Source organism: Carya illinoinensis, chromosome 8 (genome assembly GCF_018687715.1).
Source record: "Carya illinoinensis cultivar Pawnee chromosome 8, C.illinoinensisPawnee_v1, whole genome shotgun sequence".
Lineage (NCBI taxonomy): Eukaryota > Viridiplantae > Streptophyta > Magnoliopsida > Fagales > Juglandaceae > Carya > Carya illinoinensis.
In genome coordinates, this window is record NC_056759.1 from 3,178,552 (window position 1) to 3,190,601 (window position 12,050).

The following is a 12,050-nucleotide window of genomic DNA, read 5'->3' on the forward strand; positions in this document are numbered from 1 at the left end:
CAGAGCACCATTTGTTAAAGAGCAAAAGAATTTTACACCCAAGCAACAAAATAGTTAGCCTTTGCCTCTCTTGCACATTCAAACAGTAACTAACGAGTGAAACTAAGGCTAATAGAGAAGTTCGTTTTAGGGCTACCCAAGAGAGAAATACAAAAGCTTGAACCATCGAGAGCAAGATCGGACTAGAATAGGGTCCACCCGCCGTAAATGTTCAAAGCTGGAAGTACAAACAAAAATAAAGCTCAGATGAAGTACACCTAAAAACAGAAGTAAAGCCGTGAACCCTACAACCCATGCAAATGTAAATTGACACTACGCCTTTGAACAATAGAGCATCATGAGAGATATTTTGCAAGACTCACGCTTGAGCTAAAAAATACGACAGTGATAAATATATGATGGGAAGAAAAGGGAAGGAGAGTCATCCCTTGGGTTGACTTTAGAGATGTAGTGTTGTGTTTTAGGGTTGTAAACCCAACTCGTCAATCTGCCAAATACATGGTGGGCAGTGCCTTTGTTTGATCAAATCAAGAAAGCAAAACAAGGTAAGGAGTCATACGAAGATCAACATCCATTGATTGGCCCATTGGATAGACTTTATACCCATGTTTAAAAAATAACCAAAAATATATATATATATATATATATCAAATAACAGCATACACTTTATACCCACATAAGCTAAACAAAAATCTAACAAATAAAATCCAAAAAGAAAATAGTCGATCTAGCCAACCAAAACACTACTCACACACTACCACAACATAACTGTAATATCCGCTCCTTCTTTCTTCTTCTTTACGAGCTTTGATCCACGTGTCAAACTTCGGTATATGTGCTGAGCCTTGCTCTACGTGTCGAGAGTCAGTCTATCTGACTAGCCTTGATCTACATGTTGAATCTTATCCTACGTATTGTATCTCGATGGCGTGTTCTGAAAGTTATTATGCGAATTTCAAAGTAAGAAAGATATTTTAAAGTTTATGGATATTTTAATATTATGAAAATATCTATAGAAAATATCTATAGAAGATATCTATAGAAAATATCTATAGAAGATATTTTCAGAAAATATCTATAGAAGATATTTTCAGAAAATATCTATAGAAGATATTTTCAGTATTATTAGATAAGCTTGTTTTAATGTAGCAGAATTATAATATTTTAATGAGCTCTGAAAATATTATAATTGTGGATAATATCTTATATTAGATATTTTAGTTGTTTTAAAATATTAAGAGATTTAACTTTACGTTGAAAACTCTTATTTAAATTAAATGGTTTTATCCTCTTTGAGTGATTAATGATACTTTATCATTTTAGATAATGATGAAGAAATATTATTTTATAAACTTTAGTTTATAAAATAATATTCTATCTTAATTCCTCTCAGTGTTTTGTTTAAGTGTTTTATGCACATTGATTAATTAATGATACTTTATCATTTTAGATAATGATGAAGAAATATTATTTTATAAACTTTAGTTTATAAAATAATATTCTATCTTAATTCCTCTTAGTGTTTTGTTTAAGTGTTTTATGCACTTTGATTAATTAATGATACTTTATCATTTTATATAATGATGAAGAAAATATTATTTTATAAACCTTAGTTTATAAAATAACATTCTATCTTAATTTCTCTTAGTGTTTTATTAAAGTGTTTTATTTAAAATAAAATACTTACGCGTTTTCAAATCAGTGTTTTAATTCATCGTTAGATCATTTTGAGGATCTCGTAGCGTATGATTGAAGATAAATACCCAGACCCCTACCCTTTCCCTTCAGTCTTTTTCTCTTTTTCTCTTTTTTCTTTTTTTTCTTTCTCTCTTTTCTCTCTCCCTCGTGCACGTCCAGCCGTGCTCTTCACTATGCATGCATCTCCTCCACCGTTCGGTCCAAGCCTCCCAGCCGGCGCCACCTCCGGCCACCGTGCCTCACCTCCCACACCGGCGTGACCCTCTCTCACCGGCGACCACAACTGCACCGGTGGTGTGTTTTTCCGGCCACCGAGTCTCTCTCTATCTCCCTTGAAAGAAATGGGTCTTCAACCATTTTTCACCTCTTTGGACCACCATACACGGTTGAAACGGCCACCAAGCACCACCAATGGAACCACCATGTCAAGAGCTTCCTCCCCATGTCTTTCTTTTCCCCTAACTCTCACTTTTTCTCCGATGGGTCTTCACACACACACGTTCGGTTGCACCGCCGTGCACCACCGTACACGGCCACCCATGGTGTTTCACCACCACCACTTTGTTCCTCTCATCACCACGAACTTCCCCAAGAAATTTCATGGCCAACGGAGCTATGTAGAGCTCTCACTCTCCCTCACTCTCCAAGGCCGAAAATGGCTTCAAAAGGCCGATCCGCCGCCGTGAGCCACCGTATGGCCACCACCTCGCCACCACAGCTCCACCACATGTTCCTCTACCTGTCCCTAGCTTGCCATGAAGTTCTATGGTCTTCCACCACCTCAAGCAAACACCCACCATTCGGATTTACTGTTCACGGCATGATGCCGCCGTGCTCCGCCACCTTCGACCACCACAAGGCCACCATGAGCCTTCCAAGGCCACGCCTAGCTATCCTCGAGCCTGAACCGCCACTTTATGTGATGGACAGCCACCGTACGCGGTGTTACCGCCACGTACGCTCCTCCGACGCTTAATCGTGACGCGCAGCGAGCGACGCACGGGTTAGCCCGTCGATGGTATAACCTTCTATCTCTAGTTATTTATGTTTAAAGTAGTTGATTGGTTAGATTTTAGACTGCATAATTAGTAATTGTGGAGTTCGCTGCGTAATTGTGAAGCGAAGTGTAGTTGTGAAGTGTTGGGCTTGATTGTGTAGCATTGTGGACTATGTTGTGAAGTATGGGCGTGAGATGGATGCCACAGATGTGATACGGCATGTAGTGTGAAGAGAGTACGCGTGAAGCGTACTCTGTGTAATGCAGCGACGCGTCGTGTGACGTGTGCTGTAGTGATGTGTGGCGTAGATGAAAGGGAGTGCACGTGGAGTGTACTCCGTGTTGTATGGCGATGCACCGTGTGATGTGCATCGTGATGATGAGTGTTGTAACAAAAGGAGTACGCGTGGAGCGTACTCCGTGTCGTGTAGCGATGCACCGTGAGGCGTGTATCGTAGTAATGTTGTCATAGTGTGGATGGAAGAGAGTTCACGTGAGTGTACTCTATACGAGGTCGTGATACACTGGATGGCGTGTCACGAAGGGTTGGATGACGTAGCAGAGAAGTGTGGAGTGTATGGTCTAGTGTCGGGAACTGTGTAACAGTGTCCCGAAACAGTGGTGATGTGGTTGTAGTCCAAAGTCATGGATATTGCCTTGTGGTTGACTATGGCTAAAGGTATATGGAAGTGGTGAAAAGGTATCAGAGAGTGCAACAGAAGCACAATGGGCCCCGTAGTGTAACTCAAGATTTTGTTTTGAGCTGCATAATGTGACAGAGGCACATTTGTGGATGCAGTCCTCTTGTCAAGTGGCGGGAACTGTGTAACAGTGTCCCGAAGCAGTAGTGATGTGTCCTGTAGTCCAAGGTAACGGGTATTGCCTTGAGACTGACTTGTGACTAAGAGTATAAGGAAGTGATGGAGAAGTATCAGAGCGTGCAGCGGAAGCATGATGGGTATCGTGATGTGACTCGGGATTTATCTAGAATTACGTGATGTGACAGAGGTGCATTTATGGATGCAATCCTCTCCCATTAAGTTTTGGGATGAACTTATAAAGGGCCGGGAAGTAGGAAAAGTCCTATCGACCGGGTTTTAACAAGTTGGTATTGGAGTTTGGAGCTTGTTTATACAAGCAGGCGTTTATTGGAATTATAAGTTGCTCTTAGGTGATAAAAGGGGATGAGATACATGTGTCTCTGGCAAGACAAGTGTATCAGACAGATTTATCATATGTAATGAGTAATCTGTCCTGATCATGGTTACATGGTATTTTAGCCAAAGAATTGGCTGACTTCATGTAGCCTGAATGGATGGAAATAAGGATGTAGCGTGGGCTAGGATACGTGAAAGTAGTGAAGAGTATATAGTTTAAGGTTGGGACGCATGGCTCTGTATGTCAGAATCATGCGTTGGATTGTGTAAATAGAAGAACGAGACAGAGATCTTAGTGTCTTAACCTAAGGTGAATCACAGAGGTTCACTTTAAGGAATAAGACCTCGAAGGTTTTAATATAGTAAATAATACGTAAGAGCCCAGGGATGGATATAGAGTGTTTCAAGCAAAGCATAGTTCTATTTTCTAGAATAGTTACTTATGCATTAGATAGATGATGACATAAAGTTATGTGTATGCATGTAGGTTGCCATCTGACACGCACATGAATGGACTGCATGAATTGAGTATGGCATGAAGTCCAGGTAAGTGTTACGTTCATACCCTTATAGAGTTTTCTCTATAAAAATGAACAATAAGACGAAAGCTTTTCTGTAAAAAGGAAAATAAAACGTAAGTTTTCAAGTATAAGTAAGTAGCGGCCTTCCTTGGCAGCCCCTTTTTATGCACCCAAAGTATGTACGTGTATGCATGTGAATGGATGCTATAAGTAGTACGTATTGTATGTATATTTATGAAAGGAAACGAAATGAAGCTTTAAAAGACGTTAGAACTGTTAAGGACTGTAAGGTTTGATAAAGAGAGAAAACTATCTTTTCTAAAATAAAATAACTCTTTTTTAAAACAACTTTAATGGAAAAGAAAGAAAATCAGTTTCCTCTTAAAGAAACTTCTCTTAAAGCAACTTTTATGAAAAATAAAGAAAATTATGCTTCAAACGATACGAATGAAAAGGAAAGGACTGTAAAGAAATGAACGGATTGAATGTATGATGTATGAAAATACGTAATGGCCACATGGACTGGACTGGAAATGATATCAAAGAAATGGGCAGATTGCAATGCCGGGTAAGTAGTACTGGTAGTGCACCCAGTGCTGCACCATGACTGAATGGATTCCCAACCCGCGGCCACGGACGGAATCAGGTCCAAAAGACCGCTAACCCCAGCGCACGGGGCGTAACAGTGTGCAACGGCCACATGAAAGCGATAAGAATGAACGAATGCATGTTAAGAATGGATGCATGTATGTATGTATGAATGAATGGACCGAATGCATGAATGTACGTAAGTAAGAAAAGATGATTTAATGAACGTATGTATGCATGAATGTACGTAGAAATATAAATGCATGAAAAGATTCTTTAAGTAACGAAGGCAGCGATGCGTGGGGATCTGTTTTAAAGAAGAAATCATGTTTTAAATAAAAACCCCACCTCGAAACGTTTTCAAACGAAAAGAAAGACGTATGCATGCTACATAAGATATGTATGTATGGAATGATAACTGCATGATTGAAAAACTATGTTATTATATTTTAACTGTATGAAGTAATGCTTACGAGTCATCGACTCATTTTAGTTTTTATGTGTGTCCTCCCAGGCATAAGATGAGCTTGACAGGTCAGAACAGGCACAGCCCAAGGGGAAGAGCACGAAGGCCTAGGCAAGATGTTTCACATTAAAAGCTTTAATTTTGTAACGTAATGTTTTCCACTGAAAGTTTTAATCAAGAAAAAATGAGATTTTATTTATAACATGGAGTCTTTTGTATCCTGGTATGTACAGAAAAGAGATTGAAAAGGAATCGTAATTCCCGTCAGTTTTTATCAAAATCGATATGAAAAATGACCCACCACAAGGACGGGCGTTACAATAACAGGTTATAGATCTGGGCGAAAAAAAAAAACCCAAAAAGAAAAGAGTAGATCTAGCCAAACGGTAGCCTCTGCTAGTCACAAGCAACGATGGCCAAGGTTTTGACTTAGAGAGAGAGAGCTAGGGTTTCGAAGGGTTTAATGGGTTATATATATATAGAACCCAGGTACCAGGTTTTAACTTGGAACCTGGTTTAGGCGAAATTTATATAGTAATTATTTTCAATTTTTTCTTACTCATAATAAATATTAGAAAACTGCTATAGACGCAAAGAGATTATACAAAAGTAAATCCACAAACTGACGTGGTTTCATATGATCCATTAGATCTATTTTATATTTAAAGTAACTTTATAATCTGACATACTGCATTAAGTCACATCAGTTTGTAGATTCACTTTTATATAATCTTTTTGTGACTAAAGTATTTATCTAAATATTATATGTATTATCTGCAAAATATTTATAGCTACAACATAGAATTTTTACAAACATATTTACAACTACATACGTATACTCTGTACTTATATATTACAAAACTAAAAGTTTAAAAAAAAAGGTTTGAAAAGTTATCCTAATTTCCTGGGATGTTATTAACTGATAATACAGTAAGCTTATTTTGGCGCAATTTTCCAGATTCACTCATTTGTACGCCTAACACTATCATCCATTCATTATCTTGGATTTTGTTTACAATGTCCTCAAGATATGGTAGATGTTCCTGTAATCATGAAAACATATAAAAATATAATGTATTAAAATTTTTGAACATATTTAAATGTATAGATTTTACCTCGCTTGTATGTTCTATAAGATTTATCGTTGTATAATCCAAGATTTTTTCTGCCTGCCAAGGATCTGAAAATGATTGCTGGTGTAGATGCGTTGTCATTATACACATCTAGATAAACTTGACACCTAATAGTAGCGATTAAATTATTATTTGTTAATGTTAGTAGTTAAAATGTTCTAATTATAATGTTAAAATTTTTAATTTGAAAATATGAAGAAAATGTTCACCTTGGTTGTACAATTGTTACATTTTTGCAACTATAACATAGAAAGTTCTCACTGCGGTCATATCTAGTTGCTTTATTGCAACTTTTGCATGACATGTAATTGAATGATTGATGTAAATCAACCATTCTAGATTTTCCTTTAACCAAAAATGTGTGCCTCTGCGTTAAAACGAAACAATAAGGTGCATCAATCAAGATTCAATATTAGCATAACACTTCAATCTAAAAAACAAATAATTTCATACATTTTATTATGGTTTAAATTTAAACAAATAGAAGCATGAAATTATGCATTAAAAGAAATATGTTCATGTTAATAAAACTATCACCACTAATTTTAAAAATTATAGTTAACTGTATATGTCGCATATTTATCATGTCCAATATAAATAAAAAATCCATTAATTTAAAAATAAACACTTAAATTATTCAATTATCTAATTAGAATAGAAATTTTACGATTGAAATTGAACTATTTGCAGCATTAAAATTAATATCTTTAAAAACTTATTTTTGTTAAAAAGTTTATAATTTTTTAAATAAGTTTTTCAAACTTTATTGTATGAGTCAATATAGATTGGATCTATAGGGTTTTTTTCCCCCCTTTCCTTGAATGATAGTGTATAGAGGAATTTGAAATTCAAGATTAACACATAAACTAAACCAAAAAAATAATTAACATTTTAAGTTTAAGTTTAAGCACATGCACAGTTCGAAATCCACAGCACACAATTTACAAACTCTTATCCTCCATCTTGATTTCATCCCAACTAACTTCCAGTCTCCATATTTCAACAAAATATTAAAAAAAAAAAAGGAAAAAATGTAAAAAAATGAAATTTATTTTTTAAAATAAGATATTTGGTTTTAAAAAGGAAAATTATACCTCCATTTCTAGTGCATATATTTAGTTTGCAGTCAATTTATAAAAACTTTCCATTTTGTTTAGAAATAATGGAGACCATAGCGTTAATAACCAAAGAAAAAAAATGATAGTGATAAAAAATAAATATGATATTCATGTCAGTCAAAAAAATTTAAAGCAGAGATTACCTTTACTGCCAACATTCCTAAGCAAGTTATTGCAAATCAATTACATGGCCAACAATCTAAGAGCTCCCAAGATTTCCATTCAGACTATTCCTATGAAAAAATATTTATTAAAATAAACAACAAATATTGTTTTTAATTTGTAGCTAATTTCTAAAAACCTCTTACTCTGTTTAGAAATAATGAAAACCGTAGTGTTAATAACCAAGTTAGTCCAAATGACAATAACATAAAAAAAAATACAATATTTATAAAAATAATACAATAATGATGTCATCTTACTAATTGGTATAAACTAATGTTCAAAATTTTATTTAATTTTATATTTTTTTATATTTTTATTATATAAAAAACAAAATATAAAAAAAAATCTACCATATATATAAATGTGAATATTATAGGAACAATATTTTCATCTAACATTTTTGTATCTCCTAATTATTTGCAATAATATCTAATGTTCAAATTTTTTTTTTAAACTAATTTTTTTTTTTAATTTGTTTCTATATTTCAATATAGCCCATCTATATTTTTCCCCATTTTCCCCTATCACACAGTCAACCCCAACTCATGCATGATCTTTTATATTTTTCCACAGGACAACACTAGATTGAACATTTTTTATAAACATTATTATTAAATTTGAAATAATTATTAATGTATAGATTAAAACAAACAAAATTTTAAAACATTTTAAATTTTATTTTTTTACATTTTAAATTCTTAATACAATTTTATGCAAAATTTACATGCTAAGTGGAAAATTTTAAATAAACTACATGCTAATAGCTATCTAAACAAACACATAATAATGTAATTTTTTGTTATTTGGAAAAAAGAAAAAAGAAACCCAATTCATCTAGGCCCGGAATGACCCATGAAGCCCAATAACCCAAGACTCGAAACACCGCCGTTTTACGCACAAAACAGCAGTGTTTTAACAAAAAAAAAAAAAGCACCGTAACTCTAGTCATACACTATAAAACTATCCTTATGCCTTTAGCATCCCATTTGACCTTTTTCCAGATTTTTCATATATATATATATATATATATATATCTCTCTCATTATTAGTTTGTTGCACATTTTATTTTTAAAAAACTTACAAATCTGAGGTTGCAGTAGGGGTGCTACCCGCACCATACAGTGCGGGGTAGGCACCCCCCCGCCCCCCGCCCCTGCATGGGGCGGATGGGGAAAATCCCCCCCGTCCCCTTCCTCCGGTGTGCGGGGGCGGGGTACCCCGTCCCGCATGATAGGGTACGGGGTGGGGGGGCAGTCCGTCCGGCCCCCCGCACCCCCCTTCTGGGCGTGCGTCCGGCGTGGCAGAGAGAGGAGGGACGGCGTGGCAGAGGGAGGAGGGACGGCGTGCGTCCGGCGTGGCAGAGGGAGGAGGGGAGGGGAGGGACTCGGGAGAAACTTTCTGGGTATGGGTTTCGGGGTCGCAGAGCACGGCGAGTTCGCGAGTTCCACGTCGCAGAGCACGGCGAGTTCGCGAACCTTCTTCATCAGCCCGCCCTTCCGCTTCGAGAACGTCACTTGCCACACCGTTGCTCACGACGTCGAACGAAGCCACCGGTAAGTCCTCTCTACCCGCCTCTCTTTCTGTCCGTTTCCCTCTCTGTTTCTCACCCACTGCTTTGATCTTGCCATCAAGCCGAGCCGCTACTTGCCCTCCATTCAAACCACTGTGATCCAACAAGTTTCACCGCATGGTGCCACTACTCACCACTCACCCCTTTCTGCCGTAGCCTACTTGGACTGATTCAACCCAAGGTAAGTGATGTTTTTCGCAACATTATGGTTTCTAGATTGTTAGGATTATGTTGTTTGGGTTACGGATTTGGTTTATCTAAGATGGTTATATATTATATATGATACGGGACGGGGCGGGGCAGCGGGTAACGGGGCCCCGCTGCCCACCCCTAGGTTGCAGTTTGAAGATTTGCACATTAAAAAAAAAAAAAAAATGGTTCCCTTTCATCTATATTGGCTTGGTGTTTTTCATTCGTAGAAATTTTTTTTCCTTGCCTCTGACTTGATCCATGTTTTGGATCTGTAGGGTGTTTTTTCTTTCCCTCACATTCCATATATATTCGCTTTGTATGCCTTTCATATGCAGGAAATTGTTTTTCCTAGCGTATGAGTTGATCTACTTTCTAGATCTGTAGAAATCTTTTGTTTCTTTTTGCATTTCATGTATATTGCTTTCTACACGTCTCATATGTGGAAATTTTTTTTCCTTGCGTCTGAGTTGATATAGTTTTCAGATTTGTAGAATGAATTTTTTTCCTTGCGTTTCATGTATATTCGTTTTGTTGCCATCTGTATTCATAGGGTTTTTCTTTTTTCGATTCAAGTTTATTTTTTTTCCTTGCATTCGATTTCCTCTATTTTTATTTCTTGTTGTTCGGCGTTTGATATATATTAGATTTGTATTCTTCATATTTGTACGATTTTTTTTTTCTCAATCTGTGTTCCTAGAGTTTTTGTGTTTTTTATTCAAGTTTTTTTGCCCCCTTGCATTTCATTCCTTTTTTTTTCTTGTTCGGTGTTTGATGTATATTAGTTTTGTCTTTTTTAGATTTGCATAACAAAATTTTTTTTCCTTGTGATCTCAACCTAGAGTAGTCTTTGTTCCATGTAGCTCACCCTCACATGCTCTCTCCCTCACGACTTTTCCACCATCTCCGTGCTTATGTGGAGCCAGTACCATAAACAACCCAATCGACATATCAAAATTTTCAGAAGATGTGTGTGTTCTTTTTCCCACGCTGATTGCCTTTTTTTTTTTTTTTTTTTTTGTGTTCTCAGTACATACCTTCCTGCTTGCCTCCCTCTCTCCTAAAGAGCGAATGGCTGCGCTTGGATATTAAAAGTACCTCAGGTATTCTTAACACTTCTCACTACTATTTATTATTTTATTATTACTTTTCACATACTTTTACTATTATTCATTACTTTTCACCTCTTTTTTATTACTATTCATTAATTTATTATTACTTTTTATTACTATTCACAACACTTCTCAACACCTAAACCCACCACTGGCGATTTGTTTGATTTTTTGGTGCTACGTATATCTGTATGGATTTAGTGTCATGTATATCCACAAGGAAATATACATACGGATATGCAAATATGCTATTTATTTTGTTTCCATTTTTTTTGGCTGTGATGCAAATGCATATGCATATGATGTAATTATACTGTAACAAATTCATTCATACAATACTAAGAGAAGAAAGAATAAGAAGCAGACCTAAGATTCACAAGTAGAACCAGATCTAAGCACATGAACAATTTTTTTTTTTAAGAAAGCGAGCTTAATGCAGAACACAAACGGCAAATATTAACATTTAAATTTGATTCCAACTGACTCTGTTAGACTAAGCAATAAGATGAAATGTAAAAAGACAATACCATTTAGGCGGTGAAGCAAAACAACAGAAAGAACAACAAAGTAAACAATAAAACTAAGGGGCAAAATTGGAAACAAAATAGGAAAAAAATCAAACGGTCAAAATATATGAAAAGACCAAAACATCTTTCGGCAAAAAAAATTTAATTAAAAGGATCGCAATTTTCAAATAAAATTAAGGACAAAATTGGAAGAAAAAATATTAGATGAAATTACTATAGTAAGCGGACTTGCGTATATATAGGATCGCAGAGACCTTGATTGGGTTGGGTTGTGCATAATTAGCTTATGGACTTCAAATGTATATCATACTGTATTCTAGTTTGCTTTCTAGTATCCTACTTATAATTACTGAATTAATAAACCATAAACCCTAAGCTTATATGGCTTTATATTTTTTGTTGTTATTTAAGTCTATGTAGAAACCCTAGAATAGGAAGAGTATTTGGGGAAAATGTTCCTCTTGCTCGTAAACTCTATTTCACAATCAGAATGAACAGTACATAATTACAACGAGAAGCTGACTTATATACATGTCCAAAATATTTATAAGCTAACTAAATTAACATAACTAACGGACAAAAATGTAACTTTTGCCAGCTAAGCTTATTAGCTCCTAATAGTCTCACATGATTTTGTCGAATCTACTCGGCCAAAGAATGGTCCGTTCCTTCATTGGTATTAGCTATGAAAGTTGCAGTAATCCACGTAACGAAAGGCATGCTGAACTGATTGCCAGTTCTCTTGTCCTCTACCATCTCGTCCTTGGTGCTGGTGGTTCTCTCTTAAAGGGAATAAACCCAGCTCACAT

The 12,050-nt window shown here is 35.9% G+C and overlaps 1 long non-coding RNA gene across 1 annotated transcript; it reads left to right on the forward strand.

The window, feature by feature from the left end:
- The first annotated feature begins 2,371 nt into the window (after positions 1-2,371).
- On the forward strand, positions 2,372-5,714 carry LOC122274232. The gene is made up of 3 exons (XR_006228258.1): positions 2,372-2,716; positions 4,340-4,398; positions 5,476-5,714. It is a non-coding gene; the product is annotated as an uncharacterized LOC122274232 (long non-coding RNA).
- Positions 5,715-12,050: the final 6,336 nt, after the last annotated feature.